The sequence below is a fragment of the Notolepis coatsorum genome (genome assembly GCF_963971535.1).
Source record: "Notolepis coatsorum genome assembly, chromosome: 1".
Classification (NCBI taxonomy): Eukaryota; Metazoa; Chordata; class Actinopteri; order Aulopiformes; family Paralepididae; genus Notolepis; species Notolepis coatsorum.
This window is the reverse complement of record NC_140165.1, coordinates 15,007,154-15,034,424: the sequence shown is the minus strand read 5'-3', so window position 1 is coordinate 15,034,424 and position 27,271 is coordinate 15,007,154. Positions and strand designations below refer to the sequence as shown.

Genomic DNA, 27,271 nt, shown 5'->3' with positions numbered 1-27,271 from the left:
CTTGTTCCCACAGTCCTATGTTCCCACAGCCCTATGTTCCCACAGTCCTATGTTCCCACAGCCCTATGGTCCCACAGCCCTATGGTCCCACAGCCCTATGTTCCCACAGCCCTATGTTCCCACAGCCCTATGTTCCCACAGTCCTATGGTCCCACAGTCCTATGTTCCTCCAGCCCTATGTTCCCACAGCCCTATGTTCCCACAGTCCTATGTTCCTCCAGCCCTATGTTCCCACAGCCCTATGTTCCCACAGCCCTATGGTCCCACAGGCCACAGCCCTATGTTCCCACAGCCCTATGTTCCCACAGTCCTATGTTCCTCCAGCCCTATGTTCCCACAGCCCTATGTTCCCACAGCCCTATGGTCCCACAGTCCTATGTTCCCACAGTCCTATGTTCCCACAGTCCTATGTTCCCACAGCCCTATGTTCCCACAGCCCTATGTTCCCACAGTCCTATGTTCCCACAGTCCTATGTTCCCACAGCCCTATGTTCCCACAGCCCTATGGTCCCACAGCCCTATGTTCCCACAGCCCTATGGTCCCACAGCCCTATGTTCCCACAGTCCTATGTTCCCACAGCCCTATGTTCCCACAGCCCTATGTTCCCACAGTCCTATGTTCCCACAGTCCTATGTTCCCACAGCCCTATGTTCCCACAGCCCTATGGTCCCACAGCCCTATGTTCCCACAGCCCTATGGTCCCACAGCCCTATGTTCCCACAGTCCTATGTTCCCACAGCCCTATGTTCCCACAGCCCTATGTTCCCACAGTCCTATGTTCCCACAGTCCTATGGTCCCACAGCCCTATGTTCCCACAGCCCTATGGTCCCACAGCCCTATGTTCCCACAGCCCTATGGTCCCACAGCCCTATGTTCCCACAGCCCTATGGTCCCACAGCCCTATGTTCCCACAGCCCTATGTTCCCACAGCCCTATGTTCCCACAGTCCTATGGTCCCACAGCCCTATGTTCCCACAGCCCCTATCCCTATTGTGAGATCCACTTGTTTTTCAATGTGTACATAATGTAAATATCGGTAGATGACAGCATCTACTCTGACGGATATATAGATCTTAAAGTGGAGGTAGCCAGTGCCTCCAGTGTGTGTGTTTGCACGGTAGACAGTGGGAGAGCAGCAGGCAGGATGTTCAGAGATAGGGCCACGGTCACCATCTAGAGCTGGTCGGCTAGAGAGGGGAGTTAATATCAACAGAGAAGCCGTTGCTATGGGGAAGAGATAGAGAAAAGGGCGTTAAAGTGTGACAAGAGCGCCGTTGCCATGGTGTCGTGTCACTTAGCAACGAGAGAAGGGGCGTGGCTACGGGGATGGCCACCGGTTGCTAGGGGAAAGTCGTTATAGCTGTGAGTTCTTCTGGTTTGACTCAGACTAAGAAACTAAGCGTAGACGCGTAGACAGAGAGACCTCAGAGGGTAGGGGAAGGGAAGCTGACGCGTAGCCCCCACCCTCCGGTTGCCACGAGCTAGCTTCGGCTAACAGGGAAGGCTTTTGGATAACATTAGGCTGGGCTGATAGAGAGAGAGAGATCATTAGAATAATGAATTAAGACAGTCAAAGACTTTTCAGAACGGTTTCCATCTTGTACAGAGTATGTTTATGGAAATAAACGTCAAGATCCAGGAGAGGTATCCTGTTTCCAGTGTGTCGTTAATTCTTTTGAGACTAATGCATCAACGGGGGAAGATATCGTGTATCAGCTAGTACGATGAGAAAGAGATAAACACAACGCAGAAACTTCACGGAGCCACAGGTGACGAGGTGATTACCGGCTGATAACACGAGAATCCAACACCTCATGTTCCACAGCCCTATGTTCCCACAGCCCTATGTTCCAACAGCCCTACGTTCCAACAGCCCTACATTCCCACAGCCCTATGCAGTGATGGGCAGTAGCTAGCTACAAGTTGCGACGCTACATAGCTTAACTACAATTCTCAGTAGCGTGCTGGTAGCTCGCTACTTTTTAACCAGGGTAGCGATCTCTGTAGCGGAGCTATTTATAGAACGAAGTAGTAACGTAGCGACGAGAAACGTTACACGCTACTTTCGGGAGAAACAGTCTAGACTAGAAGATCTGCGAGGAGAAAAAAAAAACTCCCAGTAAAAAACCCACTATGATTGGTTGGTTTGTTTAGATATGAGTGACGACTCACGATTGGGTATGGTAGGCCAAAACATTACGGGTAGGCCAATCAGAGGCAGGATAGGGCGGGACTCCAGCCGCAAAGCAGGAAGTGAAAATCAAAACACAGACGTATTGAATGAATGCAATTTAACGGATTACATGAACCAGTCCGCGCGAAATGGCAGAGGGGTTCGATGGCATTGATGAAGATGATGATGTCAATAACAACAATGACTCTCTCTCCATGGCCCTATCTGGGACACATTTATGAGTTTGACTGAAAAAACGGCTAAAACATATGCTGCTCTCTCAACACGTCCAGCACTAACTTGAGGACACATTCAGGTGAGCTGATGAAAATCAACTGTTCCCAAACAGCACACAAGTCAGTACACTTTGTCAACAGCTTTAACTAAGATAGCTGCTATCATGATGTTTCACTGTAGGCAGAAAATGAACAATATTATTGGGGTGGAGAAAAGAAAAAAAGAGGGAAAAGCAGTGGTTCTCAACCTGTGGGACATGACCCCCAGGGGGGGTCCCCACATGATTTTGGGGCCATGGAATGTTTTGTGAGTTACATATTTAAATACATTTGGTCATTTAGCTGACACTTTCATTCAAAGCAACTTACAAATTGTGTACAACAAGTCAGTAGGAGTGGTACATATCTAGCAGCCAAGGATAAGTAGTATTGTTTGTCAGTGTCAAGCTTGAGTGTTATACTCTGAGTACATACTGTAGTAGTATAGACATATTAGCATAGTTGGTAGTAGTATATACATGGTAGCATAATACTAGTAAAATGAAGTAAAACAATTCAGATATTGAAGAAGTGTGTTTTTGGTTGATAAAGTGGGCAGGTTTCAGAAGATGCAGAGTTTAGGGATAAATAATACATAAAGATAGAATAGAAAAGAAAAAGACCATTACTGCATCAAAAGTAATCAACAAACTATACTATAAAAACTGATAAAACCAAATGGTCTCTTTCTTTTCTTTTGTAGAGGCTGCACCCAGCTAAACTTGCCTTCCTGGATTTTGTACATAATACAAGTTCATGTTAAAAGGATGACACAAAAAGCCAGACCGAGGGCTTGTTTCAGTTTTATAATAAACAATCAAACTGAGAATTTTTTTTCCTGCCTATTTGTTTGGTGGAAACTTGGTCACGAAGTAAAAAAAAAAAAAAAAAAAAAAAAAAAAAAAAAAAGTAGTGCCGATGTAGCTAGCTATTTTTGCCATGTTCTTGTAGTATAGCTTGCTACATTTCTCTGGGGATAGCTTCCATTGTAGTTGAGCTATATTTAATCGAGAGTAACTTGTAGTGTAGCTTGCTACATTTTCCAAGTAGCTTGCCCATCACTGGCCCTATGTTCCCACAGCCCTATGTTCCCACAGCCCTATGTTCCAACAGCCCTACATTCCAACAGCCCTATGTTCCCACAGCCCTATGTTCCAACAGCCCTACGTTCCAACAGCCCTATGTTCCCACAGCCCTATTTTCCTACACCTGGAACTCTGCACTGCACTTTACACTTTATACACTTTATATACATATTTATTCAAATGATTAATCCTGTCTTTGTCCTGTGTTTGTTGTTGCTGTTGTTATGTGAAAAGAAAATGTATGGAAAAATGCATTCTCTGTAATGCTGAGACAATTACCAATGTGGTTACACATATGGCTTAATAAAGGAATCTGAATCTGAATATCAGAACATTTATTTTCTGTTTACTGCAGAGCAGAGGGACTGGGAGACCCATGTTACTGACCAGACACTCTATATCAGTGATGACTGTTTACTGCAGAGCGGAGGGACTAGGAGACCCATGTTACTGACCAAACACTCTATATCAGTGATGACTGTCAGAATGTTGAGCTACATTTATTCTAACAAACAAATACCACTTACAGCACTTTTATCGCAAGTATTTATTACCGACCATTACAACTAATGCTACAGTAGCTAATGTTAGCAAAGATGGAAATGCTACCAAGCATTGGACAAAACATGACCTGCAGCAAATGCTTTTTTACATTTCCTCGCTCAAGATCCCTGAACCGGAGACGGTGCTACATTGCACTATTGACTATGGGGAGGTAGACCTGGAAGGTGAATGGAAGGTGAATGGCATCAAACCAAGGGACATCTTTCAGACAGGGGAGAGGAGATGAAGACACTAACAATAGACCTGGGTCTCTGTTTACAAAAATACCGCGTTCGAGCCAATCAGCAATACCAACGGAGTCACGTGACTAAGTTACCCCGGACCTGCACAAGCTGCTGCCCTAAAAGTACAACGGGGCTCTATGGAGAAACCATGGCACTCCCCTGACTAAAAGCACAGGGCTCTATGGAGAAACCATGGCACTCCCCTGACTAAAAGTACAATGGGGCTCTATGGAGAAACCATGGCACTCCCCTGACTGAAAGTATGGGGCTCTATGGAGAAACCATGGCACTCCCCTGACTAAAAGTACGGGGCTCTATGGAGAAACCATGGCACTCCCCTGACTAAAAGTACGGGGCTCTATGGAGAAACCATGGCACTCCCCTGACTAAAAGTACGGGGCTCTATGGAGAAACCATGGCACTCCCCTGACTAAAAGTACGGGGCTCTATGGAGAAACCATGGCACTCCCCTGACTAAAAGTACGGGGCTCTATGGAGAAACCATGGCACTCCCCTGACTAAAAGTACGGGGCTCTATGGAGAAACCATGGCACTCCCCTGACTAAAAGTACAACAGGGCTCTATGGAGAAACCATGGCACTCCCCTGACTAAAAGTACAACAGGGCTCTATGGAGAAACCATGGCACTCCCCTGACTAAAAGTACAACAGGGCTCTATGGAGAAACCATGGCACTCCCCTGACTAAAAGTACGGGGCTCTATGGAGAAACCATGGCACTCCCCTGACTAAAAGTACAACGGGCTCTATGGAGAAACCATGGCACTCCCCTGACTAAAAGTACAGGGCTTTATGGAGAAACCATGGCACTCCCCTGACTAAAAGTACAGGGCTCTATGGAGAAACCATGGCACTCCCCTGACTAAAAGTACAACAGGGCTCTATGGAGAAACCATGGCACTCCCCTGACTAAAAGTACAACGGGGCTCTATGGAGAAACCATGGCACTCCCCTGACTAAAAGTAGTTTCAGACAAAAACGGCTGGATGTCATTTTGCCAAATCAGCATGGCTGTGAGTGTTGAGTATTTCACCCTTTACATATCTAGCTTTGGCATGGATTGCTTGTTTAGCTCTAAAAAGGAAACTCAATTCCCAAACGAGCACAGTGAGGGGTGAAAACAAAGCAAAACAACCCCCCCCCCCATGTTTTCAGATGCCCCCAAAAGCAGTGAGAGAAAGTAGCTATGCGATTGCCCAGTGAAAACAAACAATGGCTAGTATCAGCTACTGTACATGTGAATGCCCTCAGGCAGGTCTCCTGGGAATCTTTAAAGACGTAATATAAATATTTCCGACATGCCCGTCGTGAGAAGAGATAGCGATGATCTCGGATCGTATCGGGTCGATGTCTTTAGTTTCGACTTTAAATAACAAAACGAGGTGACGCGGACGTTTAGAACAACAGCGATGTCCAGAGTTCGCAGGAAATTAAGTCTTAAAAAGTGGCCTGACTGGGGCTATATTTCGCACTATATTTCCTGGCCTGAATGATTTCCCCAGTCTGGCCCTGGTTAAAAGCCTCCAATGCTTATTAGTGTGTGTGCATTTGAAAAAATACTTGAAACCCTTTTTGTGTGGAATATTTGATGCGGCCCAGCCTCACACAGACTCTACCTCCAGCGGCCCCCAGGTAAATTGAGTTTGAGACCCCTGACTTAGAGCAACATTTAATACCAATTTCACGACCATACTAGCACAAAATAAACACAGCGGTACTGAATTGCCGGCTTGAATATATTTAATATATTTTATATTATTTCATCTCCCAACAGCCCCCCCCCCCCCCCCCCCCCCAAGGCCTTTGCTTTTTGGTCAGGCTGTTTTGTATATAAGAATTAGTTCTTACTTGCTTGCCTGGGTAAATAAAGACAAAGGTTAAATAATTTTTATTTATTAGTCACTAGCCAAGATGAGGAGCACGTTCAGCTTTAGACTTGCACCTCGCGCCAGTCCTTCATGCCAGTAGCCATCAGGCTACACAACCGTGGGCACAGAATTCTGCCGATTGCTGGAGAGCTAACAGCTGGTGAACTTGAGGACTGTTGAGACTATCTGACTCTTATTAATAAACACTGCACGGTGCAGTGTGTTACTACGGTTTGGACCATGTATCTATGTTATTTTATGATTACTACCAATCCTACCTGTACCCCCCTCCCCCCCCCCCCCCCCATGCTGCTATGACAGTTGAATTTCCCAGAGGGGATCAATAAAGGAACACTTGACTTGAATGAGAAACCATGGTGCAAACGTAATGTAATTGTGGAAGTTGTGAGTCAGTACTATGGTTATTGCGCATACGCTGCACATTTGTTTTTATATTGTGCCAGTCCGAGGTGGAGGACGGGACTTTGAATCTTTTAGGTTTTTAAAATAACTTTGTGTCAAGATTCAATTAAAAGTTTTGGTTTCCCTACGATAATAAGAGAATTGAGATAAAACTATTATTGTGTCGCATGCCATGTTGCTCTCATTTTGTATTGTAAATGCAGCACAAATGCTTAGCACAATGAATGGAAGCGGACAGTGCCGGTTAGCCTTCGGGAGAGGTGTTAGTTGGACAATGCCTAGGCTACCCGGCACTGTCCGCTTCCATTCATTGTGCTAAGCTAGGCTAACGTGCAGCCAGATAGCTTTCTACTGAACGCACAGAGAGGAAACTGGTATCTATCTTCTTGTCTCTCTCTCTGGAAAAGACGGTAAGCTAATTCCCCAAAATGTTAGCATGTTCCTTTAAGAAAATGCATTTAATGTGACTTCTGTGATATTCTCCTCAATAAACATCACCTAACAGCGCCCAGCAGATCAGACAGCTGAGGTAATACTGTCAATGCTGCTCCATCAGTTCAAGGGCTTTGATGAGTCGCAGCCTCGCTGTGGGCGAGATACGCTGTGGGGGAGAGAGAGGGACTCCTGAGTAATTCAGGGGAAAGTAATTGAAAACTGAGTTCTGACGATGAGTTCAAATCCGACTGTACGCACTTTCATTAAGTCACAACAAAGAATTCTAACTGATCCTTGGCCCATCCTTGCTGTGCACCGAAACAGTGCTTTATCGTGGGGCGTTTCAACTTTCAAGGAATAGATGGAGGTTCTTGTTCTCGTTCTTAGTATAATGGAGCTCGATGGAGAAACTATGACACTCCTCTGACTAAAAATATAATGGAGCTCTATGGAGAAACCATGACACTCCCCTAACTAAAAGTATAATGGAGCTCTATGGAGAAACTATGACACTCACCTGACAAAAATTATAATGGAGCTCTATGGAGAAACCATGGCACTCCCCTAACTAAAAGTATAATGGAGCTCTATGGAGAAACCATGGCACTCCCCTAACTAAAAGTATAATGGAGCTCTATGGAGAAACCATGGCACTCCCCTGACTAAAAGTATAATGGAGCTCTATGGAGAAACCATGGCACTCCCCTAACTAAAAGTATAATGGAGCTCTATGAAGAAACCATGGCGCTCCCCTGACTAAAAATAATTTCAAATGAAAACGCTGGATGTCATTTAGCCAAATCAACACGGCTGTGGGTGTGAGTCTTTCACCTTTTACGTATCTAGCTTTGGCATGGATCCCTTGTTGTGTGTTAATTACAGCTCCATGGAATTATGTAGATGAAAAAATAGCAATGCCTTATGGGGACTGCTACCTTATCATTTCATTCAGCTGTAATTTACAAAACACAAGGATTCCGATGTCACAGATGAAAGCACTGGTGGCCATATTCAAACGCATTTACTCTCAATAACTGTCAAACTAAATTAATGTGTGCAAAACTGTTCAGTGTTTTGGGATACGTGTGAGATTATGTGCAACATACATCAGCATTGTTTTTTTTTAAAGTGCCACTTTAACAGAAAGTATATTGATGTCAAATCAACATCACCCAAATACATTAGAACTGTTGTTGTTGTGAAAATAATGACGAAAGCCCTTTGATCTCTATCATCCCCCTGGATATCAACAGAATCACACCATTTCAGAGATCCAATCAGCTTGAATGAATGAATGAATGAATGAAAACTTTATTTAACAGATTGCAGAATGGGTACAATACAGTACGGCTCAATACATACAATTGTTAAGGGGATGCAGACCTGAGAAAGACGTTTGTCTTGTTTCCATCAGGGTCCCCCATTTTCAATTCATATAGACATATATGACATACATGACATACAGATAGTCAGTACTGCTACATCTATACATTTATGACTTCCTTGGAGATATTGCATAATGTACCGTGTTACCGTGATTGGTCCATCAGTCACATACACATAGTAGCTGAATGATGTAACAATCAAGCAAGACACGTCGTGACGTATCAACCTTCCCATAAACAGTTTCTGGGGCCAAGCTTCCTGACCAGAGCTGAGGCGCTTGTCTTTCCAACATGCCTCAGTTTTATTTATTTTAAAATGTTATTTAACCTTTATTTAACCAGGAAAAATTTAGATTAAAAATCTCTTTTACAAGAGTGTACTGGCCAAGATAGGCAGCAAATTGATTGATTGATTGAAAACTTTATTAACAGATTGCAGAATGGGTACAGTACAGTTACAATTTCACATTTACAGACGAAAAACTATTTAAAAAAACAAACATATACAGTAGCAATTAAAACAAAAACAAGGACAATTCACAGAACCATTTAAAGTCAAAACATCTGCAGCCAGATGTGCTGGATTCCATATCGCTTAGAAGCAACCAGTGAGACCAGCTCATGCAAATTCAGGTGGGTTTTGTAGCTGATGCCAGGTGGAGGGAGCTGCATACCTCTGAACGCCTTTTTCCCAGTTCAGTACGGACCCGAGGGACAGTTAGTAAAAATAAGCCCTGGGAACGAAGACCATAACTGCCCTTACTTTTTTGGAGAATGTACACTGTAGGTAAGTTGGCCGCAGTCCAAGGATAGCCTTATAAATAAGGATATGCCAATGGTTGAGTCTGCGGGTGGACATGGCAGACCATCCCACCCGAGAATACAAAGTACAGTGGTGAGTATAAGGACTTAAAAATGTTTGATGCATCTCAGCGCTCCATGGTAGACAGAATCCAGTGATTGTAGGCATTTCGAGGATGCATGCATGTATATAACATCACCATATAGTCCAGCACAGACATAAAAGTGGCAGCAACCGGCCTCTTTTTAGCCTCGAAGGAGAAACAAGCCTTGTTCCTAAAATAAAAACCCAGTTTCAACTTCAGCTTTTTAGCTAGTTGCTGAGTGTGAGGCTTAAAAGAAAGAGAATCATCAATTATGAATCCTAGGTACTTATATTGAGATACACACTCAATCTCAAGGCCCTGAAAAGTGGCGATAGAAGGACGTGCGTAGAAGTGCTGTCTCCCTTGTTGTTTTAATAGATCCGAGTCATAAAAAAAGTATCTCCCGCTGTCTGAAGTTTGGCCCCAAACATGAATATACGTCACACGTCAGACTCAACAACCGAATAGTGTCTAGTGGACAGAAAGGGCGACTCAAAACAGTTCAATCAAAAGCAAAAATCAAAATCAAAACAAATGATTACATCTGAAGCTGAACAATTTATACTCATGACATTAACCATTTGATTGAGCAAACTAATGCATTTGTTATCGCCTCGGTTGGTAAATTTGGTATTTTTAGTTACAATTCATCGATTAATCGCTCGTTAACATTATCAATGATTGAGTCAGGAAAGTGCTTACAATTTGCAACCCTAGCATTTTTAGCATTTTGTTTTTTAGATTATATATACTAGATTAGATTAGCATACTGCACTTTATGTTTATACTGTATACTTACTTCATCAGAGCATATATTAAAAAGAAATTGCATACAGTATATTAGATTAGATATTAGTTATATAATATTAGTTATATATATATATATATATATATATATATATATATATATATATATATATATATATATATATATATATATATATATATTGTAACTATATTTATTGTAGGGAAAATATAACTGAGAGGGCATACATACCGTCATCTTGCACCTTGACCTTTTTACACCATATGCACATGTCCAGAGTTAATTATATTGTTATATTGTTTACACTACCTATTTTCATTCTATTTAAATTTGTACTTATCCACTGTACTATAATTCTATGACCTGCACCATGTCTTATACTACCTGTACCTCCCCTCCCCTCACCCCATGCTGCTATGATGCCTGCATTTCCCCAAGGGGATCAATAAAGGAATATCTTATCTTAGACGCAGAAACAGCCTGCAGAGGACAGGACTGAAAACGGAAGATCTATAGAGGCATGCTAGAATGCATAATCTGAGTGGTATTTTCAGCTATAAACTTCAAAGACCTGTTTTGGAGACCTCGGCGGTGTTGAATAGGAGCATAACATGACCTTTAAGAGGACGACCCCATGAGTCACGTATCTTTAATCTTGGTGGGAATGTGGCTGGCAGCTCAGACTCCAATCAAGGAGGTGAAACGAGATAAGAGCCTGTACACAACATGCTACAGATGCGCCGATGGACAAGGGAGGTCGTTAGTTAGTTAGTTAGTTAGTTAGTTATTATTAGCGCTGTCAGTTTATCGCGTTAATTAGATTAATTAATTACACAGCAAATTATTATATATATTTTTTTAATACTTTTTTTTTTTCATTCATTCCATAAGAACGATACATTTTCTTTTATCTTTGACTGTGACTAACACCATGCTAAAATTGACCAGACCTGAAAAATCGAAGCAAATTAATAAATGGAAGATGATTAAACAGAAGGTTTTGTAGATACAGTACTGAATTCTGCCATCCGGACACATGCAATTTGAAATATGATTATAGAATATAGAATATCGGGCATAAAATGGTTATGCGATTAAAATGCGATTAATTAGATTAATTAATTACAAATCCTGTAATTAATTAGATTCATTTTTTTAATCGCCTGACAGCACTAGTTATTATATAACACAGACTCATGTGGTGGAAAGTAGCCGAAGCTGAATAACTGAGTCAGAAGAGACCTGGTTAATACAGTTTATTAACAATAAATAACAATTTATTAGTAATAACAACACCAGCTCACAAGCCACGGCAATGGGGGGGGGGGGGGGTCGGCTGCTGATGGAGGCGCAGTGTTCAGGGTAACAGAGCATGAGGTGAGGCGGACCTTTAAAAAAGTGAATATCAGGAAGGCAGCAGGTCCGGACGGCATCCCCGGCTGCGTCCTAAAAGTCTGTGCCGACCAACTGGCCCCAGTATTCACTGACATATTTAACCTGTCCTTAGAACAGGCTGTCATCCCCACCTGCCTGAAGAAGTCCACTATTATCCCTGTACCCAAAAAATCCAAGCCTGCTTGCCTCAACGACTACCGCCCTGTAGCTCTCACCTCCATAGCCATGAAGTGCTTTGAGAAGCTAGTAAAGGGCTACATTTACATTTACATTTAGTCATTTAGCTGACGCTTTTATCCAAAGCGACTTACAAGTTCTGTGCGACAAGACAGCAAGAAGGGTATAACTCTATCAGCTGAGTAACAATGTTCATCAAAGTGTTGCGTGTTACAGTGTAGGTTAGTTTATTAGGACAAGTGCATGACATTAAGGTTAGTCGGGGTTAGATTTTTTTTTTTTTTTTTTTTATCATTTCAGATAATGGTTGAAGAAGTGAGTCTTTAGTCGACGGCGAAAGATTGGACAGGATTCGGCTGTCCTAACTGGGATGGGTAGTTCATTCCACCATTGTGGGGCAAGGACTGAGAATAGGCGGCTTCTCTTTGATGACCCTCCGGGAGCTTGGATAGGAGTAGATCTGAGGCGGCCAGAAGATGCAGAGCGTAGGGGTCTTGAGGGTGGGCTACATCTGCTCCTCCCTCCCCATCAACATGGACCCCCTGCAATTTGCATACCGCCCCAACAGGTCCACGGAGGACGCCATAGCCCATGTGCTGCACACAGCAGCATCACACCTGGACAAGAGGCAGGGGAACTATGTGAGAATGCTATTCATCGACTACAGCTCGGCATTCAATACCATAGTCCCCTCCATACTCATAGCCAAGCTCAGGGACCTGGGCTTGAACTATGACCTCTGCCAGTGGGTCTTGGACTTCCTGACTGGCAGACCCCAGGTGGTGAGAGCAGGCAACTGCACCTCCTCATCCATCACCCTCAACATAGGGGCCCCCCAGGGCTGTGTTCTGAGTCCCCTCCTCTACTCCCTGTACACACACGACTGTGTGGCTCAGCGGAGTAGCAATACAATCATCAAATTTGCTGACGACACAGTGGTGGTGGGCCTGATCTCTGCCAACGACGAGAGGGCCTACCTGGAAGAGGTCAAGGTCCTGGCGGGATGGTGCCAGGAAAACAGCCTCTCCCTGAACGTCAGCAAAACAAAGGAGATGATTGTGGACTTCAGGAGGTCGGGGGTCAAGGACTACAGCCCCCTCAGCATCGACGGGGCACCGGTTGAGAGAGTCAACAGCTTTAAGTACCTCGGAGCCTACATATCCGAGGACTTGACATGGACCACACACATTGACAGTGTTGTGAAGAAGGCACGACAACGCCTCTACTTCCTCAGGTGCCTAAGGAAGTTCCAAGTCAGTCAGAAGATCCTTAAGAACTTCTACTCATGTACAATAGAGAGCATCTTGACCGGCAACATCACCTCCTGGTTTGGGAATAGCACTGCACAAGACCGAAGCAGACTACAAAGAGTGACACGTTCAGCCGAACGCACAATTGGAGGGGGGCTCCCCACCCTCCAGAACATTTACAACAAGCGTTGCAAGGGCAAGGCTAAGAGAATCATTAAAGACTCCAGTCACCCGAACAACTGCCTCTTTGAACTGTTGCGGTCAGGCAAGCGATACCGGAGTCTCAAGGCGAGCACAGAAAGACTCAGAAGAAGCTTCTATCTCCAGGCCATCAGGCTGCTAAACGAACAATGAACACTACACAACAACAACCACCAAACGCACATAGCGCACACATCCACACGCACACACTCACTTTAAACAAACACACTGTAGCACCCACTCCACACACTTTATAGCACACACCCACTTTAAACAAACACACTGTAGCACCCACTCCCCACACTTTATATTTATTGATGAAGGATTGCACTACAACTCGTACACCTTACTGTAAATTGTACCTAAATTGTACCTCATCCCATTTCTGCTTTGCACTATATAGTACTGTACATTAGTACACTGCATAGTATTGTATATTATATGGTAACTCAGAACATTGTACATATGTCTATACCGAACACTGTGACCTCATTTTCTTCTTCTAAATTACATGCTATACTATGTTATTTGATACTATCTTGTCTAGCACAGTCTCTGGAGCGTAACAGTAAGAAGCATTTTGTATGAAAGTATTCTGTACTTCTGTATGACAACTATTAAAGAAACTTGAGAAACTTGAACTCATATCAATACAAAAATTGTCAGAGTATGGCTGGATGACTCTCCACAAAGTGACTAGCTAGGATCTAGCCTATAGGACACCCCGGAATGAGAGGACCCCCACTGAATGAGGAAGACCTTTATACAAAACTGAGAGGGGTGGGGGCCACGTAGGTATAGGGGTGTCATGACATTTTGGGGAAAGGTGGGGGAGGGTTTGTTGGGGTTAAGAATGAGGGATGAGGGTAGGGAGGGAAGATGCGTGAGGGAGATCAAAGAGAGGGGGGAAGAGAGTTTTATCTCCCATACTCACGTATGAATTTATGAACAATATCGAACACAAATCTTAAAGGTGTTATAGATGACATCTTTATGTAAAGTAATCATTTCATTTTTTTATATATATATATAAATACATCCACAAAGCTTTTAGAAAGGTGCAGAATAAAAGTATTGCTTTCCCCCAAAACAATTGATTGATTAATTCATTTATCATAAAGAAAATATTTGCAAGTTGCAGTTGGTGAGTATGCTTTCAATGGCACACCGGTAAAAGTTCACCAGAACCTGAGGGGGACATGGGTGGGCTTTCCTCAGTCTCCTCATCAGAAGAGGCGCTGGTGAGCCTTCCTGACCAGTGCTGAGGTGTTGAGTCTCCAAGAGAGGTCCTCGGAGATGGACTCAAGGAATTTGAAGCTGGAGACAGCTGGTAAACTATTGTGCAACCTTACACTGTACTTGCATATATAACTTGCTTTTGCTATTTTATTGAAATTATGTTTTTAAGCTGCAGGTAATCACATACTTCCTTTATAGGCTTGTTTGTTGTTTGTATATTTTATTGGTGTTTTATTGATATTTGTTTTGTTTTATTGATTATTCTTGTTTGATTTTTATATGTTTGTATCCAGACCCCAGGAAGAATAGTCGCTGCTGAGGCAGTGACTGATGGGGATCTGAAATAAAGAAATAAAGAAAAAATAGGCACGGCGAATGCTTCCTATACTTTTTCTCAGCGTCGCAATTAAGGATGCACCGATCTGACTTTTTCAGTCCCGATACCGATACCGATACCGATACCTGGGTTTGGGTATCGGCCAATACCGATACCGATCCGATACCCATTGTCCAAATATTTTTTCCAAAAAAGTTAAAAAAAAATAATTAAAATGTAATCCACGTTTGATTTGTTGTAAACAAAGACAGAAAACAAACTTCATTCATTCAATTAATAAACTGTATGCCTCACTGTCACTGTGTGGAAGAGACTGGGATCATTATTTTGTGCAAGGCAACATCAGGCTTGACTTAAAACATTACTTTCCTAACTTAGTGAAACTAAATGTAACAAATTAACACATAGATATAAATGTACTGAATGTCTAAACTGAACACTGTGACCTCTTTTTTTTACTTCTAATTTTTACTATGTTTTTATTTCATACTTACCTTGTCATGCACAGTCTCTGGAGCGCAACAGTAAGAAGCATTTTGTACAAAAGTATTCTGTACTTCTGTATGACAACTATTAAAGAAACTTGAAACTTGAATGGTTATTTCTTATTTTATTTCTTATATAAAAAGAGTAAAAAAATTAAATAAAAACTCAGATATATTTTTTTTTACGTGGTGTGCGCTACTGGAGCGCCCCTGTGTGGAGGATGTGCTTTGATTGGAGAACAGTAGGTGTGTTGCAGAGGGGAGGTGGTGAAGGGGGGAGGTGGTGGAGGGGGAAGGTGGTGGAGGGGCGGGAGAGGTGGTGGAGACTGGCATTGGATGAAGCAGAGAAGCAGGCTGCTGCGTTCTGCCGTTTCATCAGAGCCGCTGTTTACAAGCGGTAAACACAGCACAGTGTACGGCCCACCAGCGTTTGTCTTTCATCAACCTAATTGACAGGTTGTGTACAACATGCATATCGCTGCTGTCGGGACAAAACCTCATAACTCCATTTTTTAAATATTTTTTTTTTATATAAATCAACTCCGTAGATCATCCTCCATATGTGTGTGTGGGTTTTACAAAGTTTAAACAATGGGAAAGCATTAAACCGATCATCTGTCTAAACCTCCTAACTCTATTCACCCTCAAATCTGTGTTCGTTTTTTTCATCTGCTGAAAAGTTGGGTTTTTGGAGTTATGAGGTTTTGTCCCGACAGCAGCGATATGTAGCAATTATAGTCTGCCAAAAAATAAAAGGCCCTGGGAAATACAAACCAAAAGTTTGGATATTTTCCTCAACTTTATAATATATTTCTGACAGCATTCTGAATTAAAAAGAAAAGTGCAACTTTAACTTTACAGGGTCTTTGGTGTTTTCCCCCTGTAGGAGAACCCTTACAGATGTGTGCCTTGTTTAAATGGTAAATGGACTGCATCCATATAGCGATTTGATGACACTTCGACGCACTGCAGAAAGGAGCCGTGATTGAACCCGGAACATCCTGATTACCAGAGGACCACTCTACCTCCTGGGTGACATGTTTTACAAGCCAATGCTGCTAGGGGGGCATGTGCCTATTTTTAACCTCTTAACACTTTCTGCGCCAATCACAAGTATACTCGCTATTGGCCCGCCAGCGGTTCACCGCCAATAACGTGTATACTCGTTATTTGGTCAGTTTTTCTTTTTTTCGATTTTAATATTCTATACACTCTCACGGACCTTGGTGTTATCATTGGAACTCATTCTGAGACCCTGGGAGTGCAATGCCGGCCGAATCCTGCTAGGTGGCAGTATCGCCTTCCCTTTGAAACCTTATTTCACGATGTGTGTTACATTGTATATGGTCCGGGCGGAGAATTTGGACCCAGGCAAGTGAAAGGCTTCATTCGAGCAACTTGGAACGTGTCCAGCACACTTGCAGATGCATATTTTGTGCCATTTCATGTCAGGGACCCGATGGACATCAATACTGGAAATCGCAATCAGACAATTGGAATATTCATTTTGGAATAACTCCTAGCAAAGGTAAGGACTATATGACATCAATCCTACTTTCATCCAACAATGATTTCACATCGATCGCAACAATCATGATGAAAGATAACATAATACCTATTATATACCTTTGATTTGGAAATAATATAGTGTCCAGGCAAGCAACGCGAATGACTTTAGCAAAATTCACATAGCGCTCCATAACTCAGCTTCCAGGAATTAGCCCAGATCACTCTGAAACTATACAATATTCACCACGGGATAACACGCAAACATATGTATGAAAATATTTACTATTTTTTACATATTGTCAAATGAGCCAGACTATTTTCTCCATAGCTATAATATAGAATATACTATAGCTATAATAGATGTTATAATGTTTTAATTTGTCTCTATACTTCAAAAGTTATGCTGTTTTCTTTTTCAGGTTTTGGTTCAGGATAGATGTAATAAAGGGTTAAAAATAAACCCCATGGGACATTATTTCAACCTGTTACCTGTCAGAATCTTAAAATAGACACTTCAAGGATTAAGAAAAAACAGGTGGACCTATGTTTCCATCTAGACTAAAGAAAATAGATACCAGTTTCCTCTGTGTGCATTCAGTAAAAAGCTATCTGGCTGCACGTTAGCCTAGCTTAGCACAATGAATGGAATTAGATAGTGCCAGTTAGCCTTCAGGAGAGGTGTTAGTTGGACAATGCCTGTTCCTTTAACCACCTAAACCTGCACGGACTACAACATATGACGTATATCATGCCAGTTTGGGCACCTTGTGTATACCGTTTACTTTTACTCTTACCCCATAGTATAGATTCAGATTCAAATTCTTTATTGCCTATATTTATTGTAATGTCTAATATAACCAATATGGTATACAGACCCTCATCTGCACCTTTGTTTACACTGTATAATTATCTAATATTTTTATATTCAGATCAAATTGTATTGCCTATATTTATGTCTTTCTACTATTACTCTGCCAATACCTCCCCCCAAGGGGATCAATGAAGGAATATATTATCTTATCATATCTTACTTGCAGGCTTTGCCCACTAGAGCTTGGATGTGGGCATTAGTGTCCTTCTAGTTGGGTTTTAGACTGGAGTTCAACATTCTACTGATAACGTTAAAAGGTCAACAGGGCCTGATCCCCTAGCCAGCTTGTTGACCTTTTAATCCTTTACGAGCTGAAGTGTTCTGTGTGAACTCTTTATTTTGTTGAATTGCGATGTCATCTTATTTTCCGCCTTGCGATTTAATCACAGTATTTTATAGACTTCACTTTTTAATTGCTGTTCCGTGAAACACTTTGACATTTAGTTTGGGGAAAAATATATGAACAAGTCAAGTTCCCAATTTCAATTTAATAAAAAGAAAAAATATAAATAGATAATCCCAGTGCAAATATCCTTTAAATAGTTTGTGTTTTTCCCCCCTAGTGTATATGTGAAGTTTGAAGTCATTACATTCAGGGGCGAAGCGAGTTCTGGCAGCAACACTGTTTTGACGGTAATGTATTTCGATGACCTCCCCGTTCACACACACTTTACACATGGATGCCAGCTCACCTAGACCCTGGAGATTTACATTTTCTGTCAGGAGCCAGGTTTCTTCTACAAGGTGAAAGACTGTGTCATTAAACATCTTTCTGTGTTGGGGATGTCATGTTGCCTTTTCAAGCATTTCCACCGCGCCTCAGTTATCCACATTGGCACAGTGTGTGCATTTGCTTCATCGAGCCAGGGTGTGTTTGCTTTGTCAATCCGGGGCTCTGCTAGCAAATGAGCCCGTTTCAGTTGAAGCGGGTGAAACATAGCTAAGGTCCCCTATGGCCGCTACTGTACCGGCGGCCTATTCCTTAATGACAAGCAAGCAGTGCAAGAATGCGGAAGCATTCTACCGTAGTGGCGTGCGGTAATGCGCCTTTCATTTTCCTTCGCCCAGCGCCCAGGTGCGTGCACCGGCGGCGGCGTGCTCGCTCAGGTGCGTGCGTGCGCCGGCGTGCTCGCGCGAGGTGCCCGCGCATGCGCATGAGATCCCGCCTTGGTTCGACACGAGCGGAGCTCAATATATATAAGTCACCGCCCCTTATTCAGTATCCAGAAATAGCTCAATTGGCAAGACTGCATGGCTGTGGCACAGCGGCCAGCCGTGTATAGGTGTAACAGACTGACAGCCAATGAAATGGGTGCATTTGTCACGCTGTCCAAGGAGCTGAACTGCTCTCGTGCAGCCGTGTTCGAATCCCGGTCGGGGCAAAAGCCTGTCATACATTATCAAAGATAAACAGCTATGTTGAATCAATAAACATGAATATCACTAAATAAACATGAATATTGCACAGATTTAGATTATAATAGTAAAGCTATTATAATAGTTCAATGGTTGTGATGGCAAAGTTTGCGTCAGGTTCCTTACTGTATATTTGCATATCGTATGTCACAAATGTAACAGTACTATATACCTGTATGTCATGTATGTCCCTGTCATAAATGTCATGTATGTCATAAATGTCACTATGAATTGAAAATGGCAGACCCTGATGTAAACAAGACAAATGTCTTTCTCTGCTCTGCATCCCCTTAAACATTTTGTGTATTGAGCCGTACTGTATTGTACCCATTCTGCAATCTGTTAAATAAAGTTTTCATTCATTAATTCTGTCCCCGTCTCTCCTTGTTGCACATATTTAGATTATCATTAGATTGTAGCGGCAGAGGTTTTTGTCAACTTAAATCATGTTTCTTAATTTATGCACAGGAGGACTGTGTGTGGATGACCACAGGCCTGTGGTCCCCAACACCTCTGGGGTCAAACACCATCTCCTCAGTCTTCTTAACATTTAAAACCAGACAGTTATTGTTGCACCAGTTTACAAACCACTGGATTTCCAAATAATAGTCAGCTAGGTCACTGTCATTCTTAATTAGAGCTAAAATGGCAGCGTCATCAGGAAATGTTCATATCATATCTGGTGAATTACCTAGCTCATGGAAGTCGGCCATGGTTCTCCCCTTGTTAAAGGGCGGAGACCCCTCTGACCTAAATAATTATCGCCCTATTTCCAGATTGTCTGTAATGGCCAAAGTCTTTGAATCTCTTGTAAACAAACTGAAAGAGTTTCTAGCTGACCATAATATTCTTAACAAGTCTCAGTCAGGCTTCAGATCCATAGTACTTCAGCGACTATGCTAGTCTCAAATGACATAATTGAAGCACTAGACAAGAAAAAACACTGTGCAGCATTGTTTGTTGATCTGTCTAAAGCGTTTGACTCTGTGGATCACGCATTACTGCAGAGGCTTGGCTGCATATAGGTCTTGGTAAAACGGCTTTGAGCTGATTTAAAAACGATCTATCTGAAAGAACTGTGTCTCAGTAATAATAATAATAATAACTTTATTTGTATAGCACCTTTCATACAGGGGATTGCAGTTCAAAGTGCTTTACATCAGTAAGAAATAAAACATAAAATCAGTGTAAAACAAGCAGCAAGAGCAAAGCATAAAGTGGGATAAAATAATGCAGATATATTAATCAATTCATATCAGAACCTCACGTTCCAATATGCTTCTGTAATCTGTTACAAAACATGATAAGGTTATAGTATGCACCCAGCAGATAGTGGGGCGTAAAGATAAAAGTAGAAATAAGTCAAATGAGCAGACATATAAAATCACAGTTTTTCACATTAGGATCTAACATCCTTTAGGGCCACCTTGTTTATGGTTTGATTCAGTTTTAGTAGAATGTAAAATACATGAATGATGAAATGAGCACATAAAGTGCAGACATACTATAAAATCCTCTGATATATAAAATAAAGGAGAATAAAGACATCCCTCCAGGCCTCCAACTCCCTCTGAAAAAACTCTGTCTCAACAAAGTCCTGGAATGGCATCCTGGGATTGGTGAGTCCTTCTGCTGCATAGGTCTGGAAGACCTTAGTGGAGCAGTAGAAGTATCTCACCGCTCCAGTCTGATAAAAAAAAAAAGTGGATGGTGGAGCCATCTCTGAGGAACCGGGACTTTGGCTGACCACAGGCGAGGCAGTTGTGTGTCCTCTTGGGGAGCCGCTGACCACTGTTGCTGCTGCTTCTCCAGCATCTCACTGAATGAATGAATGAACACTTTATTTAACAGATTGCAGAATGGGTACAATACAGTACGGCTCAATACACACAATTGTTAAGGGGATGCAGACCAGAGAAAGACGTTTGTCTTGTTTACATCAGGGTCCCCTATTTTCAATTCATAGTGACATTTATGACACACACAACATACATGACATCATGACATTTATGACATAGGGACATACATGACATACAGGTATATAGTACTGTTACATTTGTGACATATACGATATGCAAATATACAGTACTGTTACCCATAGATCCTAACTATTATAATAGTTCAATGGTTGTGATGGCAAAGTTTGCGTCAGGTTCCTTACTGTATATTTGCATATTTGTATGTCACAAATGTAACAGTACTATTGTTTCTGGCTTAAAGGCCAACCTTCATGTTGTATTTTTGTTCAATAAACAATGTGGACTAAACCTTCAACAATACACAGAAGGTTAACCCTTTCACTGCCACACGACAGCCGGTTAACCCTGTAAACCTTCTAGTCCCAAAACATTCTGTGACTAATTCAGTGCAGATTGTAATGTATTGTCATCATGCAGCACAAGTACAGTACAACTAAAAGAGGTTTGGCATCCAACCAGAGTGACTATGTAGCAGTAACGTGAAATAGTAATATACACTGTACAGGTGGTTAAACTGGGTATAACATATATAAATTAGTACTATGAGTACTACATGTAAGAACAGAGTTGTAGTATGAATATGTACAGTGATACAGGTATAAAGACACTATGGTATAAGTCATACTGGCCAGCAGTGTAACTAGTAAGAGTAGGTAAGAGATATGTACAGATTTAGATATAGTATTAATATGTACAGTGATACAGGTATAAAGACACTATGGTAGTAAGTCATTCTGACCAGCAGTGTAACTAGTAAGAGTAGGTAAGAGATATAGATATAGTATTAATATGTACAGTGATACAGGTATAAAGACACTATGGTATAAGTCATACTGGCCAGCAGTGTAACTAGTAAGAGTAGGTAAGAGATATGTACAGATTTAGATATAGTATTAATATGTACAGTGATACAGGTATAAAGACACTATGGTAGTAAGTCATACTGGCCAGCAGTGTAACTAGTAAGAGTAGGTAAGAGATATGTACAGATTTAGATATAGTATTAATATGTACAGTGATACAGGTATAAAGACACTATGGTAGTAAGTCATTCTGACCAGCAGTGTAACTAGTAAGAGTAGGTAAGAGATATGTACAGATATATATATATAATTATATACCAGTGATGTAAACTACCCATAATTGATCAGTAGAGTTTAACCTGGAGGTTGGGCTTTAAACATCTAGCCCAGGGACTACAACTGAAAACTAGCAACCCTGCTAATGTTGGCATATTTACAGTTTTTAATTTGTATTAATTTATAAATGTATAACTGTTGATTGATATGCACTGTCCCTGATCAAATAAACGGAGTAAAAAATAAAAGCATTGCAGATAGATAGATAGGACACAATGTATTATCGTTATTATAGATCTGCTGTGCAGAAACAAAACACGACTCAGTCAGCTTCACCGAGTACATCCAACTGTTGAAACTGCCAACACAAACTCAAAAACAGAACCTATTGGTAAACAAACGTATTGTTGAAAATATACAATATGACTGCTGTTGTGACATTGTTGGGATCTTATACTGTAGTTTACATTTGAGAAAAAACGAACTCAGTCACTTGGTAAATCAATTCAATTGGAGTCTCTTTAAACAGCGGCAACACAAACCTATTGGTAAACAAACGTATTGTTGAAAATATACAATATGACTGCTGTTGTGACAGTGTTTAGGAATCGGATCTTATTTAGTAGTTTAAACTCACCTTCAAACATTAACAGGTTGAAAAACGCTACTTTCTCCAGCTCTGCTCTTCTTCTGTTCTTCTTCTCCTAAATGTGGATACAGCGCAGCATCCACAAACTCGCAACAGCGCCACTAGTGGCCAAAATAATACATGGTTTTGTAAACAGGGAGTGGATGGAAGTTAAGGGAAGGATCGTTGTTAAGACACACGAGTGGATGGTTGTTAAGGCCAACTACTCCAGGGTGCCGCACAGCTACGGCTCGTTTGCTGGTGAGTTCGAATCCCATCAAATATTTTTTTTTTAACATGATTTTTTTTTTAACGTGTATTCTTTCGCCGGTTAAGGTTAGGCATGGTTAAGGTTAAGGTTAAGGTTAGGCATTGTTTCGGAGTTGGTTAAGGTTAGAACGGTTAAGTTTAGGCGCTGTTAAGGAGCTGGTTAAGGTTAGAGTTTGTCAAAGAGAATGGCAATATTCTTTCTATGGTTAAGGTTAGGCATGGTTAAGGTTAAGGTTAAGGTTAGGCATTGTTTCGGAGTTGGTTAAGGTTAGAACGGTTAAGTTTAGGCGCTGTTAAGGAGCTGGTTAAGGTTAGAGTTTGTCAAAGAGAATGGCAATAGACAGCCTATTTCCGCGCGACAGCTCCCAAAGCGGGCCTGAAAAGAAAGGCGCTTTACCGTAGTGGCGTGCGGTGACGAATGCTTCCGCATTCTTGCACTGCTTGCTTGTCATTAAGGTACACGCGTACCGGCGAGGAAGGTTTCCACCCTCCGCCGCGCCAGCCTCCACATCCTTAGCTTCTACTCTCTATCGTATGCAGCCCCAAGGGTGTTGTACTGTCGGTAAGCTATATGTCCCCTATGGGGGATTGGTTGACAGTGTTCCATGCTGCACACATTTTAGTATGCAGTTATGCTTTATCTTTCCTGTAAGCTGTTACGCTTGAAGCAGGTTGTCTCTTGCAGCAGGGAGCACCCCCCCCCCCCCCCCCAAGAGTAATTCATACCGGTGCCAAGACTAACTGTATTACAATTGCCATTTATGCTGTCATTGCAATATGATGAAACTAATGACGCACATCCAGACAGACATTTCTTGAGTCGATTTGTGACGATTTCAACCGGAGCATAGCAGACATGTTCCCTGACTCTGCCATTGCTCAGAGGTACTCAGCGGGAAAAACGAAAGCCACCCAGCTCATCAAAGGTAAGATGGCTTTGTTAATGCTAGCCACAGACTAGCTAGCAGCTAACGTTACTAATGAATAGACAATATACTAGCCTAGGTTTACCCTGCTTTCTGTTAAATGGCTGCTATGAAAAGGATCTATAGATACTATAGACTGTTTTGCAAATATAAAGGACAATCAAATCTAATCACTGGACTCTTTTGCTCAACAGGTGCCATAGCTGTGGAGTTTGATGACGACGTTACAAGCATATGTAAGGCTCAGCCTTTTTCATTGTTGTGCGACGAATCGAACAACAGAAAAAACGACAAAGAATTCGTCATTCTTGCAAGAATTTACAATGAGTCCAATCTGGAGGTGACAACGAGGTTCCTAGACTAATTTAGCATGTCTTTTTTTTATCATGCACATCTTGTGTCTTAACTATTTTCTTTTTTTCTATGCCTATTTTTATTATTGTATTTTGCACAATCAATGCAGGCATGACCACCCGCATTTCACTGTATGCCCTGGTATGTATGTGACAAATAAACCTCTTGATTCTTCTTGAGTTGCAGTATTAATATGTACAGTGGTGAAGGTATAAAGACACTATGGTAATACATTGATTGAAAACTTTATTAACAGATTGCAGAATGGGTACAATACAGTATGGCTCAATACACACAATTGTTAAGGGGATGCAAACCAGAGAAGGACTTCTTGTTTACATCACGGCCCCCCATTTTCAATTCATCGTAACATTAATGAATTGTAAAAGATTTCAATAAATATGAACATGTTAATGCTATACTACTACATAAAGTGAATTTATACTGAATTTGTCTTACGCTTCCATTCATTTAATGCAGGGATGTTCACAGCATTTCACTTTCAACCAGGTATCTGATCAATTTAATGTAGCAACTAGTAGTTCACCCAGTCCTTGTTGGACTGATAAGTGGTTGCCTAGTGGAGATTTAGGATTCACTGTGTACCCTTGCCTATTATTGATTGAATCTCCCATTTTTTCAAATCCAAATTCTTTTTTTAATCCTCTTTTTCTCCGCCTGATTTTCTATTTTTCTCCCCATCCCAATTTAGTCGTTATGCCAATTCCCCCCCTCCCCTACCTGGTTGCTGTGCGCATGTTCCTCCTACTGGTCGGTACAAGGGATCCCTGAAGCCTACCACATGCTTCCTCCGACACATGTGGAGACAGCCAGTGGCTCTTTTTTTCACCTGGCAGCGAGGACTCTCATTGGTGAAGCATAACGCGTGGGAGGTCACGCTGCCTTCACCATTTCCTGCCTTTCACTGAGCAGGCGCCCAGACCTGACCTGTAGGTGTCGCTGTCCACAACGCCAGATTACCACCCACGACTTCCCTCCCCCTAACTCAGCCAAACGAGTTAGTATGACGACCGGCCCAAGCCGCAGGGCAATGCTGACTCCGGGAGTCAAGACCGCAGCCTCTTGCATTGGTGACGAGCGCAATCTCCGCTACGCCACCCGACCGCCCTCAAATCCCAATGTTGACAGCTATGCTCATAACTAGCTACTCATAACGCCCCTTCCGGGAAGTGCATAGGCTCATGCCACCCATTAACCCCATGTTATTGGTCACCTTGTTTGTAGAGCTAAACCTATATTTTATATTATAGCTATGGATCCAATATCATTGTCAATTGACAGTATGAACCTTCCGTTCAATATGCCATAAAGAAATATTTTTTCCATCCATACATTCCCGTTTTATACCGTGGTGAATATGAGTGTTATTTCGGAATTATCTGGGATAATTCCTCTGAGGCTATTTATAAGGCGCAATGCTAATAACGTTAAATCCATTGGTGTTTCGTCCCTACACACGTTACAGTTAAAAATCCAAATGCATATGATCAGTATTATGTTCCTTCATGAATGCGTGAAAGGGGGGGGGGGTCGTTTGTGATTAATTGATTGCCAATAACGGCATTCGTTATTGTAGCATCATACGCTGATGAGGGCTGTAATTTACGTCAAATAGCTCTTACCTGTGGCCGGTTGGATCCCAAAAAGGATTTCCCAGTTATTGCTCGCCATCTGGTAGATCGATATGTCCATTGGCTGATGCTATATTCCTTTACTGCATACTGAATTCGACGTCGCAAAAACTATTCCAGGCGATCGGCTGAAGCCCTCGCTTCAGGCTAACAGAAAAACTAGGCCTGAATGAAAAATAATAATATCCGGTCTGAAAACAAGGAGTACTCCATTCTCGAGACAGTGCCACTACCAGGATCTGGCCAGTAATGCACTTTTCCGAATCCCAAGAGTAGGGTATATCTGCAGTGCCGCTCCCTGACATTGAGTAGGTTATTAAAATGCAATAAAAGCAAAAACAAGTTTATCACATATATATATACGTGATTGGCCCTCAAGCACTGGCGCCGAATCACGTATATATATGTGGTTGGCCGGGAATTTGTTAAGCCTCATCAGCAGCCACATAAAGGGCGGGTTCTCACATCCAGAAGACAGGTTAGTCTAGACTCTAGAGCTGCGGTTCTCAACCTACGGGTCGCGACCCAAATTGACAAAAAAAAAAGATCAAGCGAAAATCCGCGAGCCACACTCAGATAGAGTTTTCCACCCGCCTGGTGTGTATTTGCCATGTCTCGCCCCTGCATCAACGGCGCCACAGTAGTTCAATACACATCTCATACATCCTGTGCAGGTATAATCACTGAGGCCACGTCTGGTCTTTTGTGAGTCAGAGGAGCGCAAAGTGCCGCGACGTGCATGCGCGAGCGTACATGACAGCCCTGCGCAGGTATATCGTCTGGTCTTTTGTGAGTCAATGTGTACTCAGATATTTGTGATCGACACTGTCTCGTAACTAAAGCACTTCCGGGGGGGGGGGGGGGGGGGGGGGGGGGACTTTCCAGGCCAAGCATATAAAGCTGATTTGATTCATTTAACCTGGACACTCGCAATGGATAGGTTTGTTGTCAGAAGCGGTGCGTCACTTGCGTGTGTTCCAAATGCTGGCAAGAGAATTTAGTAGTAGCAATACCAGCACTACTATGAAACGGAGTAAAATAAGTTATGATCCTAAATACTTGGCATATGGATTTACTTGGACTGGCCAAGAAGATGACCCGAGACCACAGTGTGTTTAGTGTTACGAGATCCTTGCTAACGAGAGTTTTAAACCAAGTAATTACAGCGGCACTTGGAAACTAAGCATCCTGAATTTATTTTTGCTGCCTGGACTGGCTAACCCCTGCACCACCCCCACACGGCCTGGACCGACTGACCCCCGCACCACCCACCTACTCAGGGGCGGACCTTCCTACAGGCGATATAGGCGGTCGCCTAGAGCAGAGAAAGACTAACGTTAGAGAACTATGAAGAGGCAAAAGCCATCCGGCCATCCAGTATAAAAAGAGAAGAAAAC

The 27,271-nt window shown here is 42.2% G+C and overlaps 1 protein-coding gene across 1 annotated transcript in view; it reads right to left on the bottom strand.

Moving 5' to 3' along the window:
• tmtops2a (teleost multiple tissue opsin 2a) overlaps nucleotides 1-27,271 on the bottom strand; it is a gene marked incomplete at both ends in the record, with an annotated part of 129,846 nt that overhangs the window by 49,879 nt on the left and 52,696 nt on the right. The gene's annotated exons all lie outside the window — the stretch shown is intronic.